This window comes from Bombus fervidus, chromosome 14 (assembly GCF_041682495.2).
Source record: "Bombus fervidus isolate BK054 chromosome 14, iyBomFerv1, whole genome shotgun sequence".
Taxonomy (NCBI): domain Eukaryota; kingdom Metazoa; phylum Arthropoda; class Insecta; order Hymenoptera; family Apidae; genus Bombus; species Bombus fervidus.
The window spans coordinates 4,560,863-4,583,023 of record NC_091530.1 but is presented as its reverse complement, the minus strand read 5'-3'; the positions used below and the strand labels follow the sequence as shown (position 1 = coordinate 4,583,023).

The window sequence follows — 22,161 nt, the reverse complement described above, 5'->3', positions numbered from 1 at the left end:
GGTTAAAAGATTAGCATATCATTGCATACAACGCCTTTAGGTTATATAGTTTACAGTATAACAACGACTTGAATTTCGAACGTGAACTATTTAATTAGGCGATTAAAGATTCATTTAGAATTAAATAAATTTCCCAAACGATTGAAAACATCAACCAGTTGGTAACTAAGCGATTAGAGGTTCGACTGTGGGATTCAAAAATCTGTCAAATAATTGAAAGTAACACGTAGTCGATTGCTTAACCGATTAAATGTTCATTTTACAACTGTAAGAATATCGAAAACTATTGAAAATACCATCCAGCTGACGATAAAATGGTTAAAGGTTCATTTATGGAATTCGGAAATTTCTCAAACGACTGAAATTACTATGTGGTTGATATCTAACTGATCAAAGGTTCATCTTAGAATTCAAAGATCTTCCAAACGATTGAAAGTGTTATTTAGTCGAGTCACATGCGTATAACAATACGAATGGTCATAAAACGTGGTGATCGAAACGTCAAAACGACATTTGGTTGTGTGCATAAATTACGGTGGCTTGACCGAATGTGCCGGGGAAACCCGGACAGACTGAGACACGTGTCTGCCCACATGAGCGACGAAAAAAGATATCTGCAAATTTTGTGGCGACGGGAACCGCCTCTGAGATTCTTCCTACACTCTACGACTCCGCACGATCGAGGATCGAAGACCAAGTGGTGGTCCTCTCCGTGAAATTATAGATCGCGTTCGTCCAGGGAATTGTTTTTCCGCTGGTTTTGATGACAAATTCTCCAGGGATAGTGGCACCACGGTCGTTCCTCGTCGATGCTCTAAAGCGAGTAATTTTCGAGCTGCCGATGAACAGAGGAACCTTCTGGTTGGCTGGTTCTCAGGGACGAATCGATGGGACGTTACGCGATGCGGAGAAGTCGATGAACCGAGTGCTGTACGAGTTCTGCTCCAAAGTCCCACCGGTGTGTCTGGCCGAGCATTTGGCCCACTGAATCTTAATATCGCGTCGTGTCAGGTCACGTAGGAATTTGAATGAGCGCACGAGTTCTTTGAAATTATTCGTTTTAGGCGACACGATCGGGTTATAGGTGTGGAATTTTGGAAAGTTTAGATTTACCTGGAAGTTCGCGAACTGCTTAGAAATTGCTAATATTTATTTAGATCTGTAGATTTTTATGCATTCTTTAGAAATTCTATACAGAAGTGCACAGAATGCACAGAGTGTTAAAAACGTGGCTGTAGGTGCATTATATGGCGATTGTTATAATGATTGAAATATAAGAAGAGCAGTTGATTTTATTGTTTAAAGGATCAGCTGGTTAATTACGTCTCAGGAGCAAAATGTTAGGAGGAATGATAAATTAACATACGTATCTACACGTCGTGTTTGTCAGAGTAGTTATTGTTACACTGGAAACCTTGTATTCCATTTCCTACTGTGTCCGCCAGTATATACTGCTTCTCACCGTGACTTCGTTAAAACTTTCACACGCGAGCTGCTTCATTGAGATTTTCTCGTTGATAGAGAGCCTGACGTTCCATTGATTTAAAGCGCTCATAGGAAGGAAATGAAGGAAATAATGGTGGCACAAAGTAGGACATTATTCGTACAACACTGTTCACGTAATATTCTAACGTCTATATGTAACATCGTTTCACTAATTTTTGATTACACGAATGTTTTTATTAAATTTTGATTAACTCATATATACATTTTAATTATTTATTGCTACGTATATCATTGTTGTTAAATTAACATAGCTTCGTGAAAAAAATGTAAATTGGATTTTTACAGAAAGATTGTTTCGCATTTCTACGGTACTATCCATCGTAACGAAGGAATGACGTAATGCAAGTGTAATGAAATACGCTTCTCTTACGAAATTCCGCGTAACGACTCCAACCTCACGGATTTAATACATTATTTTACATATTCTAGGACAGGCGTACTTGAGCTAAATCTGTGATTCAAACTTTGCTTCCTACATTAACGCGAGTGCACGTGTACCGAGCGAGCATTCAACTCTATCATTTTGGGAATAAAAGTTGCTTAAAGGAGCGTGCTTTTACAAAAAAATTCATTTAACTAATTAGATCGATAGCTCACTCTCCCTTACATCGATCGTTACGAAAAATCGGTGCACTATTTGCTCCATGGAAATAAGAGTGTTTCTATTCTTTCCTCAGGACTTCGGAACTTTAGTTCGTTATTCAACAAAGGCCACGATGTAATTTGCGATCTATTGGACTCGTGGGATAGATTGAGCCAGCGAATCGTGAACAATGCGGGCTCGAATCACTCTATTCGAAGTTCAATGGATTCATGTAAGATGTCGATGTGAAACAAATAATTTTCCTGTTTCTTGTATGCATGTACGAGAAAAGAAAAAAGCGTTTTATCTTAACGAAATCAAAATGTTATTACGTATTAGCCATCGCCATTTTCCGTACACTCGAACTGTGTAAAACTCTGTGCGTTGTTAACGATTAATTTTATATTTTTAGCAAACTTCAAAAATTCTGTCACGTTAAAAAGAAAATTAGATTTTACCTTTGATCATTCAGAAGATAGAAGATAGCAATAATAAAATTAATAGAAACGATACTCGAAAATATTCAACTCTCACGTTTTCTATTGCAAATAATGAACTGCCACGAATGTCGAAATTACTGACCTATCTTGACCTAGTCCCATTTCGGTCTTTTCACTGTGAAGAAAGTGAACGTTTCCACGGAACTCTCTTTTCTTACCGGCGCATGCTGCAACAATCTTTTTCGTTGTTGAAGCAAAGCGATATGCACGCAACGAGTGGTTTGCAATTTCTGTAATAGCGTAAACGGCCGGTTATTTAATTGTCAACGGTTATAGTATTCGTTTAGGAATTTAATAATACCTCAGTTACAAATTGCGAAACGTTGCATTGCCACGGGTTCCCTTTCTTTTCTTTTTTCTCTTACAAACCATGGGGACATTTAACGATTGCCACGCGTTCGCCCGGATTTCTTGTCTCTCGGTTGAGAAATTGGTTTATGCAATCTGTCGTCCGATCGATATCGATAGAAGTTGCGTCTGCGATTGCAGTTAACGTTCAATGCTAACCACTTGCACTTTTAACAGCTCTCGTACATTTTGCGTTTGTTTTGCCGTTTGGAAAAAAAAGTATTTACTAATTATAATTTTCAGATATTTACGCTCATTGTACTTTGTGTTCTTTTTTGTGAGATGTGCTTATTAATGGTCAAGGGGTGGCCGTTGATCGTTTGGAAGGGTTTAATTGGGATTAATGTGCATTTGGTTGTAATGGAGTGTTTCTGTTATTGTGCTAATGAAGTGTTTGACGACGCGGTGGTAAATGAAGTCAATGGCTTGTTTGAATTGCGTGAGGGAGGTAGTCATCTTCAATAATATTAAAACAGACAAATGCTCATAGTCAAATTTTATTATGATTTATACTAATGTACTAATACTATATCTCTATGTACATATATAATATTATAAATTGTTTAACTATATCTACAAAATTACTGACGTAATTAACGTACAATCTTACTTCATTTGCCATTGCCTAATTAAAAATTCAAGATATCTGGCTTATCTTTGTGACAGTTTATCCGTTAAAAGAATTGCACCGTTTCAAATTTTCGTGGAATACGCGATCAAAAGAATCATTCTTAAGCATATGATCAAAAAATGATTCAAATAGCTGAGTCTGTTTAATTATTTTCTTCTAAATAATAATTAACAATCACAGGCTGCCACTGTTGCGTCTCGTCCGGAGAAATTCCATTAATTAGAACCGGATAGAGTCTCTACATCAAAAAGATCGTGTCGATGGTCAAGGAATTTCAAACTGGTTCTCTGTTCTCTCTTTTCCTACTTCCTTCTTTTTTTTTTTTTTTTTTTTTTTTTTTAGACCACCGATTCTCTACGACGTTTGTTGATAGTTTATCACGACAGTGACCCGTGGAAGGCAACGGACCGCGGTCCTTGAATTCAAAATAGTTTTCGTCGTTTCGTCTGGAGAAACGGCTGCGTGCTGAGCATGAAAAACTTCCGTTCTTGTCCGTGAGAATGGCGCCTCAAATTACGGAAAGCAGAATTTATCGTACATGAAAGCGTTAATCGAATTTTCTAACTTTAGTTCAAGGGCTGGCGAACTTTTCGTTACAATCGATTCTACATGCTTTTCAACTCGATATTCGTTGAATTTTCATGCACTGAAACGCGATGAAAAGTCGAAACATACCGACGAACGTTATTGTACCAGATTATTTCCAGACTTCCTGGTGAAATTGTAGGAAAATTTATCCTTAGATGTATAATATCGTCGTTAACTTGGCACTGGCAATACAGAGAAAATAGGATGTATTATTCAGCTATCTTTTTGTAGTTTCGTGACACCTAAGTTAGTATCTAGGGTTTAAAGATAATATTATCATAGATCTGTTTGTTTCGCTACTAGTCTTGTTACTGTAATACAATACAAATCAATTTCTTAAGACTGACTTACATAATTGGTAATTTATGACTTGTAAAATTGCGATAATAGCGTTAGTTTAATTGTGTGTGACGATCCTAAAGATATAATTATTTCACTAGAACGATAGTAATGATAAGTATAGATCCGAGGTGAACGATCGTTACGAGTCAGACTCGACTCTTTAGAAGAACAGAATGACGCATTTTCACTCGACCTTCTCTAAAATTATGAAAATGTTCCTAACTACTACTAACTCGTACTAATTCTTCCTATTTACATCGAAATTTCATTAATCATACCATATTAGTGCTATACAGCGTGCTACTTTCCCTACATAAAATATACGAAATCGATAAAAGTGATTTAGCACATAATGTTTCAATAGTAAGCGCGATAATAGATTCTCTAAGTTGAAACTGTACAAATACGATGATATTTGATGTCTTTTTTCGCGTATAATGTTTTATATCGATGCTCGAGTTGCATTCGATACGGTATTTAATAAATAATTTACGCTTAAGGGGGGGATTCATCGTGTTCACGGCTTATAGCGATAATCGCGTCTGGTTTATTATGAACGATACGAAAATTGCGGTAAAAATCGTGAGTTACAGCTGGTCACGTACGTACAAGGCACTTGACCAACCGGTTTTAAATCCACGAGGTGATGACGCGAAATTTACGGGGCTCCTTTTGTCGACGTAGTCCTTGAGCAGGCTCACGACCGATGTTTCATTAGATTGTCGCGCTATTATCCTCGAGAAAATTATATTTTTTCGTTTCTCTATCTCTATCGTTATTGACAGAAATCGATTGGATATAAATTTTCCAATCGTTCTTTTATATTCAGATCTTTTCGCAACCAGAATTACAATTTTACGACATAAAACGTTATTCTGTATCAAAATTGTGAAACGAGATCTTCTTTATATCGGCTTATTTATTTCTAGAAGGATCTGATTTAACAAAGTAATAAAAAGTATATAAAATATATGAAATAAGATTTAGTTTCCACTATTTTATTGCGAATTAATATTATTGCGGTGTATCGTCCTTATGAAACGAATCGAAATCGTTGAATATATTTTTTGTTGATTCTGAGAAAGGAAACTTCGCAAACAATCAAATATGCATATAATATATAGAAATTGTAATTTCTGATCACTATTTTTGTGGCGAAAATATCGATGTGTTTGCGTATCTGAAAGGAAAAGCTACCGCGGCATTTAATTTTTTGATTAAAGTAGGACAAAGAGTTTCAACGTTTTATTATCGAGGGGGACAGAGACGAAGAATTACTAGGTAAATTATTCATCTTGCTCTTTGAATATTAACTATATTATTTCTGCCTTGTGTTCAAATTTATCTCATAATTTAAACTAACAAATTATGTTTCACTCTTCGAGATATTTCTCGCCGGAAACAACGATTCTGATGGGAACAATAGAAGCTGCATTTTGGGGCTTGTGTTAAATTTAATCCAAGAATAGTCTAGCCGATTCAAAATGACCCGCAGCTCGTCAATTGAAGGGCTGAGTCAGAAAAGGGGGCTTACAGACCGCATAACTTTGCGGCCCATGGCTCCCTTCTAATTTCCAACCCTGCAGTTTTCTTCTTGCTAGTGGTTAGTAATTTTCCTCCCCATTGCGATCCATTCTTTCTCATTTGCTATTTTTCTTTCATCGTCGAACAATTTTTACTAGTCATTCTTCGTTTCTGTTCAATTTAATGCGTTCTTGTGACGAATATTTTTATAAAATTAATAATTCGAAAATTAAAAGTTAACGTAGATCAAAGTAACGTGGGTTATAAATAAATCTTGTAAATTATTGAACAGTTCAATTAATACCAATGCTTTGTTCCATATTTTTGAAGGACAAACTTTTTAACGATATAATTCAGAAAATGATTGTAATTTAATTTTCGAATTAACTTTGAAGGGGAAGTGTAAATCGATCAAGAATATCCACGAAATAATTATAAAAGAATTCCAGGATTATCAAGTGTTCGTAAGGCGAATGGAAATTTTGCGATCGTCCAAAAATATCGGGAGACACGGAACGGAATATTTAACTTAATTTTCTTCGGGTTTGTTGAATCAAGATATTGCGTAAGCTCGGTCTGACATTATTATTGCCTGTTTGCAGTATACGTTGATTTAACGAAGTATTGTTTATTCTTTGTTGTGTCTGCACGTCTTAATTTCAGCGTAAAAGCGTCGTACCGTTTGTACAGCTGATTCAATGAATTTTGTAATACTTTCTTTCGTACACGTTGACCTCGATATTTCGTTGGTCTTTCTGGTTTCTGAGATACCAATAGATCATCGTGGTTCGCGTCTCTATGTAAAAAAGTTTATTTTTCTGGATCTTTAACCAGACAACTGGCCATTATACCGTACCGACGATAAACGTAAGTCGTTCTGTTTAAGTAATATCTCAGGAAACGTAGATTTACCGTTAGTTTCTGCGATTTATCATTTTTTTTCTGACGATGTATAAAATTGCCCTTAGAAATCTAGTTAACATTTTTCCATAGCCTCCTATAATTAATTTAATACATCGAGTACAATTACATAGGCTAATTATAAATAACTTTGAAGAAAGGAGAATTTTTTTAACTTATTTGTATCAGTTATAATAGATAATATATAAAGCATGATTACCGTTGCTTTAATTATAGAAATTTATCCTGGAAGGTGATTTTAGAATTTCCATAAAATTACTACCTGTGAATATATTAATAATTTGCTATAAAATAAACACACACACACACGCATATATATATATATATATATATATATATATATAAATTAAAAAGAGTAATTTAGAAAGAATAAATAATAAATTATTGCCAAATTATACATGCAGCTCTAGATAGAGGCAACGAATTACCATGTATTTCAAGCTTTTATAAACTAAATGAAAAGATAGACGCAAAGGCATTCATTTAGGATTCGTCATGGTAATGGTAACAATGTCGCTGGAAATTAGTTGTTAGACAAAAGTTTTACCGACAAAAACGAATGACTTTCTGAGAAGTTTTTTCTATCAATCGTTAATCGGATTCGCCGATAACATAGTCTATTCAATGACGGTTTAGATCAGAAGAAACGGATGTGTCATCCATTTCTTGATTATGGTCCTCAGAACGAGTTTATTATATCCTTATGATTAATGCACTCGACTCTGTACTTATTACTAAGAATCATATAAGTAGTACTTCATCGTGGTCGTGTGGTGCTGTTGTATAATCAGCGGCTGATTATGTCGTTACATAATGTTACAATTATTCATAAGCAATCAGAAAAACAATACTCTTTTATTCCATTCCATTCCCGTTAGAAAATAATAAAGCGATTTACGAACTGCTCGCCACCATTCTTCGTCATTTTCTTCACAATCGCCGTGTCATCGTTAAATCGTGGTCATGGTCGTGAAATAACCAGCGAAGGTATCGATTCGTTATAGACTTTTCTAATTATTTAGATTGACAAATCGCAGGTAAAACGATACTTGAATCTTTTTGTTCCTTCCTTTTAAATATTTCAATCTTTTTACGTTTAGTAATTATTTCTTAAAGCGATCGTTTTATTTGTACAATTGATTTTTAAATGAAATTCGTATCCTGTAAAAAGAGGAACATGCATTTTGACGATATGAAATCTGATATTGTTACCAAAAAATTTACTATAGTTCGACTAATGTGTGGCTACGAATCAAACGTTGTAAATGTCACGAAAGTCAATAAAACGAGCAGGAAAGAAGAAGGAATCAAGGGAAGATAGTTCGTAGAACGAGACGAGCAGTATTTAATGAAAGTTTTTCTGGTCCAACTACGTGGGCGAGCGTGGTTTGACAGAGTAATAACAGAAATACGCACCGGTTTCGCAGGTCGTCGACCTTAAGGCACCGCAGGTTTTTCGCCTTAATATACTTAAATTCGTGACTAACGCATCTGGAGAGACACTCGATGGAATTTGCAATAATACTAGCGAATTAATGTACATTACTTTGACCTTTTACATTTTCTTGTCTTATTTTAGCGCGAAGGTATGCTTACAGGAAAATTGCAACATCTTTGATTCGATAATTGATACTTTAATGTCTTATTCCGCGATTAAAACGTGAGTTCAATTGTTGATACGCCTTCTCCTATTTAAGATGCATTCTTTCGCATTACTCTTCCGTATAGCCTTTACGAACGTTAGAAAATGACGTAAGAAGAATATTTTCATGATTTACGAATATATCGGTGAGAAACGTTATAAAATTTGGATATCTAATTTGGAAATAAGCGATAAAAAATAATCTTGCGATCTTACAGAAAAAAATTCTCGGTTCAGAGCCTCGGTTTCGCAATGTTTTAGACGTTTAAAGTTCCCTGATTTAAAGTTATCAAATCACCTGTTTTACTTTATCTACTAAGCGCTAAGTGTGAAAAAAATGCGTAAAAGGATGTGCTTAGAGATATTAGATAAAAAATGAAACTGAAATTGCAATTTTAATCTGAAATGCTAGACGTGACATTTAAACGAACAAAAAATAAGAAATAAGATTAAGATAATGTTCGATACAAAGCATCATTAATCTATTTCATGCTCTTTCACAATATGTATCGCTTATAAACACAATCCATCGACATCGTTCAACAATGTCTATCTTATCTGTAACAACCGCTGATATCATAATACCAGAACCGTGAGTTCCGTAACGAGATTAGAACGTTTAATTGAATCGACCATCGAGGATTCTTTAAACAATATTCAAGTGTCTTCGTTTCTACGAACTTTCTGCTTTTTACCTTGTAATAAATTCCAACAAATTCAGCGCTTGTAATATCTGCATGATTTTATGACTTGTTGATTTTTCATAAATATCATTCTTTGACAGGAGAAACTTAATTACAGAATATGTAATCAGAAAAGAAGAATCGTTGAAGTTTGTGTAAAGCCAAGTATTTAGATTTCTCTTAAGACTTTTCAGGCTAGAAATGGATTTATATAATTTTTAGAAAAATTTGATACACTCTTTATAAGAATTTCGATAGAAGCTAGACATAGTATTCAAATGTTATACAGCTATTTATATAAATCTAATCGCGCATACCTTTCGAGAGTTCTTACAATTTCATTTCTAGTTGCGACAGTAGCCTATAAGGAACATTCTACATATTTTTCGCATAAATAATTTTATAAGGATGTGAAATAAGCAGTCAAATTTAAATCTATCTAATTATGTAGCCACGTGTGTTTTGAACGTGTGATTTGAAATTTACATAATTCTCGATTAATCGAAAACTTGTGAGTTCTATTTCCCCATCAACTCGAAACATCCGTACAAAAACACCATAACGTGATTAAAAGAGAACCTTGCGAACCACGAGATCCTAAAAAAATCACGTTATCGTTAATTAGACCTTCCTCGATAGGACAAAAATAGCTGGCCAAGATAAACAGAGTAAGACGATGAACTCGCATCGTACGATGCAATGGGATGTCGGTTTGCGCGCACGCCCGATAATGTCCAGGTTAATTAAATGCGGTAACCAGGTGCTAAACCAGAAACCAGATCCCACGGCGAGGTAGGCCAGGACGTCGCCTCGAGAATTCCACGATCACGAATGGCCACGAAAGATCTAGCGACGCGACGGACTCTCGTCGATCGCACGTGAATGGGATTTAGAATGCCTCGTGATCGACGATCGTACGTAGCCGATGACCTCTTCGAGGAATGGTTGCGCAATTGCTACATCAAGGTCGTGCTTCCAGTTCTCCAAGGTTGGAACGGTGAACCATTCGAATCGTTTCTCTTCGATCTTTGCTATTCCTGTCTAGGCGTACGTACTTCTTCTATGGTCGATCATCTTACTTCGATCTGTCGATGTGAATTATTTTTGTCACTTTGTTACCGGTTACTGGTAGCGATATGCTGTGAAAAAGTTCGAATCTCATCGAATATACAGTACAGTATCGGTCATTTTGCAAACCACGGATGTTTATGCAAATTCATATTCTTACGAAGACAAATAAAAAGATAGAACGTAAGCAGAAATTTGTTTCATCTGAATAAATTCTACAATGTGTACTATTACTTTGGTTACTTTATATATTTTTGCATATGCCAGTTCGAGCACGATCGGATACTAAAAACTTTTAAAAGTCTCCGTAAAACTTGAATCTCGAGTCTTGATAGGTCTTGGTCCTTAATGTTTCGATAAGTCTTACGATAAGCTCTGAGAAATTCATTTTATACGATATATATATCGCTGTGCATCGTAATAACAAGCGGGTTTTCCGTTTCATAAGTTGATTAGCCGTTTGCTTCCACGTCAATTCTTATTCCGCGAAATATCGATGAATGTTAATTCGCTGACGACGATATGTAACGCGTCATTTTTCCTCCGCGATCCGCAAATATTACGGCATTCCCCGTTTTATCTCGCCCAGTGAGTCAATGAGTCAATTACCGTAAAACATTGCGATCCACAGAGGTGATATTACCCAGAGGTCATTAACGTTCTGAATTCTTCCTCGTCTTCGCCATTCAACGACGTCCTACTTCGTTAATATGCGTTCTGTCGACTAAAATTTCAGGCGTGTTTCTTTAAATTGCATCTCGGTTTAATTACGGTATATAGAAATTCCTTCAGACTAAACTTTTTCGAATGCACAAGTTCATCTGTGAAGTTCATGAAAGTTTACGAAAGATTTCTGGATATAAGTATAATTACTCATAAAAATTGCAGGGAAAAATGTAACATTTGGAGGAAATTTTACAGATGTTAAAGGAGCTCAATTTTGTTTCGTCAAATTTATAAAATTTGTAGATTTGTATCGGAGAAAAGACCAAAAATTGTTAACGCTGTTTTAAGAGTTTAAATATAAAAAAAAAAACAAAGGAACCTAGTTCTTTAAAGCGTCGAGAAAAGGATGATAAAAAGTAAGAAAAATTATTTGGATATATGAATTTAAAAAAAAATTATTCGACAAATAAATAAGATAAGAGATTATTCGAAAAGAAATGTAGCTGTTGAGTAATCAAAAGAGGGTCACCGAATGTTAATTATGTTAGGGTTCTAAATTAATTGGTAAGATATAACGGTAATGAGAATAATACAATGTATCCTAAGATTCATTCATAAGAACAAAACATTTCCGTTTGGTAGATCGTCTAAGACCTTTTCACAGTATTGTGTTTCAAAAGATAATCTCCTATTTTCATGATTAGATCGCATTTAAGGTTTCTTTGCTGCGATGATACTTGGCACACGGGCATTTTTAAATTATGCGTGGTTTCTTAATAGGCCATAAGGCAGAAAATTGATTATATGCGTCATGTCGCATGGATATTAAACTAAAAAAGTTGCTAATGATCGATCTTTTTCTCGCTGTTCCAATGTGATACGCAACGACTTGTTTAATTAAACGAGAACTTAATTACACTTCGCAGTTTCCGCTATTATAGAAGCTGCGATTTCTTTCGCGATACATTATTTACGAATTTTAGTTATCTCAAATATTTGTTACATATAACGCTAAAAATAATAAATCCATTCTTGTACAATTGAATTACCCAAACGTATTACAACAGTCGAGCATAAAACGTAAAATACAAATAAAACCATCGGGCAAGAACCCAACTCCAGTTGTGCAAAAGCAAAATCGTTGAACGTGTAATCTCGTTAGTATTGGAAGTAGCGATGGATTTAAGTATGTCGCAAGCATATTGGCCAACTAGATACGAATATTTCGAGAAAAAGAAGGAAGGTACTCTGGTACTCTTAAATATATTCAACGATTGATCGAATAGATTCGAAACTTTACGAGCATCTCGACAGAAATTCTCTATTCCGCTACGGTAATTTCCTGTATAATCTAGCTACACTATACTTGGTTAATAATTGATCATATTCCTCTTGCAGAGACATACGTAGAATATGTATTACCTTTTTGACTCTCGTGACTCGACTAGGGCTTGTAAGAGTATCGATTCGTTCTAACATCGAAATAAATAGACAGACGTAGATAGATTTTCGAAACATTCAAGTACAACGAACGAACTATTATATGTCATGAGTAAGTATACAAACCCCATGAAGTGAACCTTGGGTATCGGATTTGATTCGGATTTATCACGCGTTGAATTTGATCCCATCGCTAGTTGGAAGGCGCGGAGACGCTAATAAGCGGTCGAGAAGAGCACGCGCTGGCTAGCGAACGCAAAATTTCGCGGGCATAGTGTTAATCGTGGACAGAGTTACGAGACGAGAGCGTATCTCGTCGCGGAATAGACGTATCGCGAAAGAAATCGCGAAACTGGTCCCATTAGAGTTCCGAATGTGTATCGTAGATTTCCGCGCGGTCCACGTTCGGCCGTACCGAACGAACGCCTAAGATCCACTTAACATTTACGATAATTAGTAGGATTCCACGATGCTAATGGCCGGTCGTTCTCGTAAGATCGTCTCGTAAGATGGTCTACGTGTGTGTGTACGCGTGTTGGTAGAACGGCTAACGTAAGGGGGAACTGGACAAGTTCACTTTATATCTCTTTCGTTTTACGTTCGGTTCACACTGGCTGCTTGGAAACAACTTGGTGTTACTCGTCCAGCGTGCCATCGTTCGCCAGGAATTATCTTAATCTTCCGTGAGCTGGCGTGGTATGCAAGGGTTTCGTTTTTCGCCGGTCGCATCGGTTTGTCCCTCTTTCACCCTCGTGTTATTTTGCTTCATCTTCCTTTAGCTTCCTCCTCCGCGTTACCTCTGAATGAGATTATTAATTGACTTTCTTTCGGACACCCTGTTCGATCCTATCTCCGAAGGTTGTCGGATGTAGAGGAACGAGGGCTTCGAGGGATTGGTCTCGTTGATCGCTTGAATGAAAAGGAGAGCTACGATTCTGATTCCTGCAGCTTTTTTGTTTGTGGTTGTGGTTGGATTTACGGCCACATATGGGAGAGTCTTTGTACGTTTATTTTAAGAATTATTTTTATTTAAGTAAATGATATATGAGACACCTGGAACCAAAGGGATGCTGTGACATTTTTCTGATATCGAGGAAATTGATCTTGAAATTCAAAAATTGTTAAAACAATTCCGAAAGGTAGAGTCTGCGAAAATTAAGTTATATGCTCAATGCTTGACTGTAGCAAGAACTTGGCAGTCAACTTTTTTAGCCTTTAAACGGTATTTTTATGCAACGTTGGATTGCTTGAATTATTTACAATATGACATTCAACGATTAAATTAACCATTTCTGTTGTTGATTCAAAATTTTACAAATGTCACTTGCATTCCTTTGGTTCTATGTGCTTCTTATAATATCGTTTAATAATATATTTGTTTATCAGAATATGTTTTCGGTACAAGACGCGGTAATTTTGCAGGAAAATTTCCTGACATTTGATTTTCATGAAAATAACCTTTCTCTACAGAGTGTCTGTATTTATTGCAATTACAAATAATGTCGATAAAGTATTTTTATAAAAGATTTTTGACGGGGGATGTAATGTAGTATAAGGAAAGAAAATCAAGTTTATTTGTTAAGATAGACACACATTTTGATTCATAATACCATATCGTTTGTAAAGAATTGAATGATGTGCTAACGAGCCATTTACCTTATTATTTCGGATTATTGTCGTTACATTACGATGTACAGTTCTTTTTCATACAAATTACCTACTATTCTAGCCGATAATTGCAAGATATAATCATTGAGTCTCTCAGTTAAAGCACTTTACAAGACATTGAATGGACCTGGTAATGTATATATGCATTTACCTTTCCAGGAATGCGAAGAAATATTCAAGAGTATTCAATAACACGGGATAGAGTTACCTCATTATGCAAATGATTGTACGAAATGTTAAAAAATTCATTCCAGTTTAATACAAATTGAAAGTAATCGCGTGTTTGGCACTTTTCAGTTATCAGGGAGATATTTCGATAAACATTAAGAAATAAATATTCGTAATGTTTGAATGAAAGACAGATCGAAGCGTTCAAGTGAAAGTTACAAGTATAGAAATCTTACGTTCATTCAAAATTTGTTTAATTCTATCAAACCTTTTTAAATTTAACTTTTTTTTTTAGCCTTTGAGAAAATTATTTTCTATTAATTGTTAAAGGGTTAATCTGTAACAAACATATTCTGTTTGCAAAATAACTACTAGAAAATCCATCAACGATATGAACTTAATCATAAAAACTACCGAAAATTCGCAAAAACTAAAACTCCACTGAAAAGCAAGTTCATTGAAAAATATCTCCTCTACGCAACATCTGCGTACTTGTTCGTAGTAAGAGACAAAGCAACAAAAATTTGAAACGTCATCCTGTCGCGTAGTCGAACGTTACAGTTAGATAAACAACGTTTAGAAAAAACAGAAACACCAACAGTACGTGGCTTTCGGCTTGTTGTTATCAGGATTTCATTGAAACGTCCCCTACCCCTGTGAATTCTTGCGCAGATACCTTTAACCTTTGCAAATTGTATGCTCTTTGGTTAGTCGGCTCTTGACAGCGAATCACTTAGTACCATTAATCGCGTTATTTTCTTCTTTTTTTTTTCTTTTTTTTTTTTCACGTATGCACATGTATCGTGTGATCTTTCGGCTTTCGTTATGCCAGTGTCGTAATGTTTGCCCACATTGAGTAAAAGTAAATTTCAGTGTACGTGAGAATGGATTTCAAATTGCTTCGCGACGATCTTTCAAGGTAAATTTATTTATTTCGTTGCTTTTATTATTATTCTTCAAACAAGAGGTAATACGTGTATTAAAATCTCAATTCAACGTAGATTCGTTGCATAAACAATTAATTATTTATGACTTAGATGCCTTGCTAGATAAAAATTCTTCGATAGTTCCGTAATATTTGATTTTCATCTTCGCTGTCATTTTCGTGGAACGAAATTCGTGTCGCGGCTTTTCTCCGTATTCGAATTTCTTATCTTTCGGAAAGTATGGGATTCCGGCAACGGGAGAAGTTGTTGGCTGGCTTCGTATAAAGGAGCATCGTAAGATACAAGGTTTAGGAGGCACGAAATTAGCAAGTCCCGAAGTTTTGACACTTCGAGGTTCCAATAATTTAAGGCCTTTAAACTTGGCTGTCTCAGAATCTCCGGCCTTTGACGCTTCGAAACTTCGAACCACTCGCCAGCCTACCCTTCTTATTAACATTCTGCCAGCTTTACAGTTTATAAAACGTTCTCTTCTTTTTCCTTTAACGGGCGCTTCCATTCTTTCGATATTACGCTGTATTTCAATTTTTTTATTTTACAGTAATTTACGTACAACTGCATTAATTACTACTCTTTATACTTGAATTATTTCTATGCAAACTGAATTTTTGTTAAGAGGAGATTCTCGTGAGAGTTACGTTTTGCGTTAAAATGTATTAAATTCACGAAGATGTGAACGTAAATATATCGCTGATATTTAATTCTTTGTTCGTTCATGCAATTGAATAAATAAATAATTGTAATGGAATGTACGTTTATAATTGATGCAAAGTAGGAATATTTCAACTTAGAAATTTAATCATACCATAATTATCGGTTACAAATTATCAGAAGCCTTCGTATAAATGTACAATACAATCAATGAAGTAGGAGAAACAGAAATCTGTACCGTAATTCATTCATTTTACACCAAAATATTAATTTATAATTTCTAGAATCATAAAAATTGTTTCGCTAAGAAAATCCTCCAAACTACAACAAGCAACTTATAAATTCTCAAATATTACATCAAGTATATTAAATCAAGTATAAAGTAAATTCTCAAGTATATCATTTTAGTAACCTATTATACGTATCGAAGAGTTGTGGTAATGAATTGTACATCAAAATCTAACGATGCTCGTCCAGGAAAATACACGAACAACATTATCGCTTTGTGACAGTATTCATTTCTTTATGTAGATGCTTCTGTGTCACCGACATCGAAAACTATTAGCACCGACATGATGTTCCCAAATATTTACGACTTTGACTCGGCGATACCGAGCGAACATTCGTCTTTACAACCATGACGTTTTATTATATCCAGAATTTACTCATCGAAACGAAGAAAGAAACACGCGTTTTCCTATTGAAGCTCGTGGAACGATCTGACAGTTTGTCTGGCAACGTCTAGAATCCACTGAACGTTCAACGATGATTAGTAGGAATTCGCGTTGCCTAATGATCGGTCGGCGTGTACATACTACTACGTGACTCGTTGTACAGTGCACAAAATCAAGCATAGAAGCTGCCTGCTCTCTTGTTGCCCGATTATTCAGCGGATATTAAGAGTGGTGCGTGATCTTCCTTATCTTTGCGATCCGTTCCTGATCGAACTGCTTTTCTCAATGAAAATGTCCCATTTAACGTTGTTTTTAGTTTACAAGATATATCAAAATATTCGAAGTTTTCTACGTTTCTTATCGTTTAAGTAGAATTATGAAGCTGTACGCGCCTTTTAGATAAATTTCGGATAAGTTCTTAGTCAACTTTAAATCGGTTTTGAAGATGCAGATCGTTTCTGGAAATTTGAATTGGCGTCAGAGCCGACGCATCTGTTGCGTTAAGTCTTTCTTGCGCACTTGCAGGAAGTGATTAGTATTCGTTAACGTTCGTTGTTAGATACGCTTGCATCGGTCTAGACCGGTTTTGGCTATGATGGAAGAGGTTCTTACTTGGAATTGCTCTCGAATGGGCTTGAAGGATGTTCAATTTTGTCTACAATCAGCGTTGCTGGTTACCGATGTGGTATCCAGCTGGTTTAGGTATTTAATACATCTTAAATGGAATTACATATTACCAGAGAGAAGAGAAGATGACCGGAAGTTTGTTTTTAAGGAATATTTACTTTGCATCTCGTTTTCCAGTGATAGTCTAATTTAGAAATGGTGGGATGTATATTAAGGAATTGCGTAGTACGTTAGTAGTTGAAAATTGGCAAGATTATATGTTATTGAATTTGATGGACAAAACTTTCCTTCGATAGTATAATATTTTTCACAAAATTTTATTTACTGTCTCTATAATTAGGAACAGGTTTCTTCGTTAGAGTAAATGTCAAACGCCGAAAGAATTATATTTACTTCGGCCCCGTATTAAACGAGTATCGCTTAATTCCTCTTGTCATAAACGGAGTTAGTGGAAATCAATATAGATGTATCTCTGGAAAGATCGACGTTACGGAATATTAATGATTCCTTCGGGATTTAATTAAACATCTTTTAATATCATTCACAAATATCAAAGTCATAGAACCTTCAAAATATATTTGTTTGTCGCTAACATATTTTATAAAGCAACATACGTTACGTACATAATTAAAAAGAATCTGAAGGATATACGATGAATTTTTCCAATAAATAGTCTTAGATGAGGTATATATCTTCGAAGAATTACTATTCGAAGAGATTATTTCTTCTCCATTAGAAAACTTTCAAAGAAACGTTTCATAAATTATCAAACAGCGTAAAACCACCTTGAACTCGCAGAGCAACTCGAGAAGCAAACCTCGGATCAGACCGCAGTTTCATGTCGTGTTACATGTTACAATCATTCGTTCCCTAGCCAGCTGCGTGAATATAATGGTTTTCACGTTATCCTCAAAATTCCGTTTATTTCGCCAAGATTTATCGTTACTTTCTCCAACTAATGTACGATCGACCTCTTTCTGTCTCGAATTAACATATTAGCGTCATTAATTAACAAATTGGCGTCTGTCTATAAGATCGTCATTCTACAGTTTTCTAAAATAATGTGTAATAGGTAATATAAAGCGTTTTATGAAATTTATTTCATTGCCGTAGTGAAATTTAGCGATTTCTTTGACCCTGATGCGCATTTCTCTCCGCACGGGATATGTATTCACGGATGATCAGCGAGCTGTACATGGATTCAGGGAGGACCGGTTTTTTCAAACTTGATAAGAGGATGACGTGAGAAACTCTAATGCCCGATATGTGGCCGTACGATTTCGTTCGGGCCAGGCAAAGGGAGACAGGTGATTGGCGAAAGGAAGAGGTAGGATAATGGTCGGGGCCAGGATGGAACAAGAGAGAAGGCCAGCCGATTGTACGGACCGCCTCGAGGATAGAGCGGAGACGAGATCGTTTGTATGCGCCATTCCTCTTCCCTGGACCAGTTTTCGTGCAGGTACCCTAAAGCTATACGACCCTGGCGGAATACTTCAAGGGTTTGAATCTGCTTCCTACAAGATCGGACTTGTTCTTCGTTGTCATACCGTAGCCGCAGATTAATCTGCCGCGTTCTTTTTCGCGAGATAGAGGTGCTTCGATGAATTTTTAGCTTCGTTAAAGTCTCGTTGCTTCGAATACTCTTTGTTTCAAAAATAAAATTCCTTATCGTGGTTAATTTGTAACATATGTAGGAACGATCGAAGGGAATATTGATTATAATATGTATTATTGATTATATAATTGGTTATAACTGACCATGATATAATATCAAGTCTATTCGAAAAATTCGTAGCGGAATTTAACTGCAGTTAAACTTTACGTAATTTACAACTTCACAAGTCTTTTCTCGAAAAATTGAAAGTTTTGCCTGTTACTTCGCTCGCATCATACAGTGGCTACAGAAATATTTAGTTTTTAACAAAGCCCTATTTATCAGCTTCTATTTCGTTTACATAATACTTACCGAACTTTCTTTTAGTCGCATGATCGTAGTACTAACTGATACGAAGTTTAACATATTAGGTTGTCCGAAAAGTATCTTTTTTTCGCAAACGTGTTTTTTACAACGGTGCACCTTCGTACAAACGTGAATCCAAGTCTGTGAAATGTCGCGGTGTTTATCTCAACAGAACAAAATGGATCGTACGTAATTCGACAAAATAATATAAAACAAAAAACGTTGTGCGTCTATTATTTCCTCATAAAACGAAAGAAACTTTTCGAACAACCTAATACATACTTGGAGTCAATTAATCAGTATGTAAGTGCTATAATAAATACAATGGTGTACAAATCCTTTTGCAACTATTATGCGTGTCTTATAATGTAAAACGCTAAATGAAGTAAAAGTTTTTAGAATTTTCCAATAAATATAACGAGTAGGTGTCCTAATGCTTTGGCCGGTAGTATACGCGTACATATTGGGTTAAGTAACGAACATAGGCCATAATTTAAATATTTTTGCGCTCCCTGGAAAGAGTATCGCGTTAAATGCAACTATCTTAGAACGTGCCTCTATAGTGGCGCGCCCTCGTAACAGATATTTCTTGAAATTTATTGTCAATTATTCCGCTGATACGTAGCCGCGTGTGTGGTAGCTTAACTCGCAAAGATAAACGCTGGTACATTCACTTTTGTGATTCAGTATTGTCGTTATTCGCCCCTTTCTAACAGGAGAATGACTCGTTGTCGAGATCAGTTCGTTGGCAGGTGAAACGTTTTAAATACAGAGAAAAAAATGTAAGCCGACAAAGAGATACCGCATCTTCGAAAGTTTTTACGGCATTTCGAAAGGACCTGGACGAATACTCGAGTGCACTCTGCTTGTTTGATCGCTATGAACGTCGCTTAAAAGTCTCTGTGTGCACGCTGGCAACGTTTACCCTCGGTTTCATGCGAAATAAATGTTTCGTACCCTCGTTATATCGTGAGAGATACGCGTAAAACATCTATTTATCTTGGTGAAATTATTACTCGTATTCGTTCATGGAAATATTAATTTTTTGTAAACAATATCTTTTCACACAGGCGAACTACGTATCATTCACGTTCAAACCCAATCTGTTTACGATTATAGCCTTTAAAGAAATGTAGAACATATTTCAGACTATCTATTATCACATTTATGACACCGTACAATCGTTCGAAATGTATTTTAGAAATTGGGTGAAGTAGAAATCGATTATTGAACAAAATAAAATTATAACGTACCAACGTATTTTTAACAATTGGGCTTCTGAAAATAACGTCTTGTCGAATTAAATTAAATTAATGAGAAAAGAAGAAAAGAAAATGTATCTACGGTAAGAGACAAAATTGGGTAAAACTTGACCGTTCGCTTCCGATAGAAACAGGATCGAGTTGCTAAATAAGGGAATCCGTTAGAGGCAAGAGACAAAGAGGGTCTTGTAAAAGTTCCATCCAATTGGAAACGAACTTTCAGAATTCGTTGGTGCCTAGAAATAGTATCTAACCGATCGGTACGGCGTCTTTGAAGTCAGACTAGTTGTGTTGGATGAATATTAAAATTTCCAAAGGGGTATATGTTAACGGTATGGCGATTGACCTAGTCATTCTAGGAAGTTGCGAATTATATCGCAACATCCTTTTACTCTACGAGGCACATCCTTTCGGATGTCCTGAATATTTCGTGATCCACATGATCAAGCGTATTCCACCGACTCTCTGAGTACGCCTAAATAATTCTAACGTCGCCGCAATTGAAGTCAATCGACGTGCCGCTATGCGGCCTGCGTTTTCTACTGATTAAGTATTCTACGTGGACCCTTTCCTTTGCTGATTTATTGACCCTTCACGATCGAACTTTGGCAAGTGGCACGCCACCTTTATAAAGGATTCCCCGCCTCTTTCACAACGATCCACACCGGCAACTTGCTTTGTTTTATGCATATTTCGCCAATGATTATATACTCGAGCATCGAATGCTCGAAAGGGTTTGAACAGGTCGCAAAAGGCTCTAATTGCTCGTCAATTTCGATGTTAATGAAGATATAAAATATTTGAAGGTTGGAATTTGAAACTGAGAATTTGCGATTTCAAATTTGGAGCTTTTAATTTGAAATTGAAATTAAAAAGATTCGAAGATTAAAAAATTAAAAAATTTGAAATCTGTGCATTTGGAAAGTTTGGAATTCAAAATCTGCAACTCGCGAAGTTTAATGTTGATAGAAGCCGGAGTATGCGTAAATTCCATTAAAATATTTCCAATGAAATGAAATTAAAATTATAGACCTTGGTACAAGGATATAATAATTTACTTTGCGATATCGCAGAATATCCAAGGCAGATTCAATGAACGTAAGAATTTTTGAAAAATATATTCATTAATTTCTCATAAATTCTCGTTTATTCGAGTATTATTAAAAACCCTTCTTTATTTAATTTCCATAAGGGGGGAAACTTTTGAGAGGTTCTACTTGTAAGCTGAAAGTGCTATTAAAACGAGGTCGCTATTTATATTGCGAGGTATTGAAATTTTAAGCAAACGAGTTTTTCCCTTCGAATCGACGATTTACATTAAGAGCTTCTATTGACACGAGTGTCTTCGAGAGATAATGCAAATTAGTGAATACAATGTGCACGATCCGGATGTAGTACTCATGAATAATAATCTACCCTGTATTACAAACTTCCAGAACCGTGTATTTCGATTCGTTTCATCAACGAAATGTAACACTTGCGTATATGATATTCTCGTCCATGGTTTATAAATCTATCTTCCATTTGGTCATTAAGTGGGCCAATTAAAATTAATTAAAGGCACGGTTAAATGAAACTTAAGAGTCAGAGATTAGATCTATTTTATCGTTAATCTTCGTTTGATGTCGTGAAGGCTCGCGATTACTTTTAATCGCGAATAGAAAACTTCTATCGAATTTTAAATCGCATCTTGCATTTTTAGCTTCGACGTATGGAAATTTTTTATCGCCAACTCGTCGAAATATTTCTTTAAATTCTTCGATAT

The 22,161-nt window shown here is 35.6% G+C and overlaps 1 protein-coding gene across 3 annotated transcripts in view; it reads left to right on the top strand.

Moving 5' to 3' along the window:
• LOC139994573 (tRNA dimethylallyltransferase) overlaps nt 1-22,161 on the top strand; it is a 117,534-nt gene that overhangs the window by 4,945 nt on the left and 90,428 nt on the right. The window contains exon 1 of one of the 3 annotated variants that reach the window (XM_072017377.1): nt 15,012-15,197. The exons of the other annotated variants lie outside the window; for them this stretch is intronic. The gene's annotated coding sequence lies outside the window, so the exon portion shown is untranslated. Of the gene's footprint in view, nt 1-15,011; nt 15,198-22,161 lie in introns of those variants that run through there. 3 annotated transcript variants of the gene reach the window in all.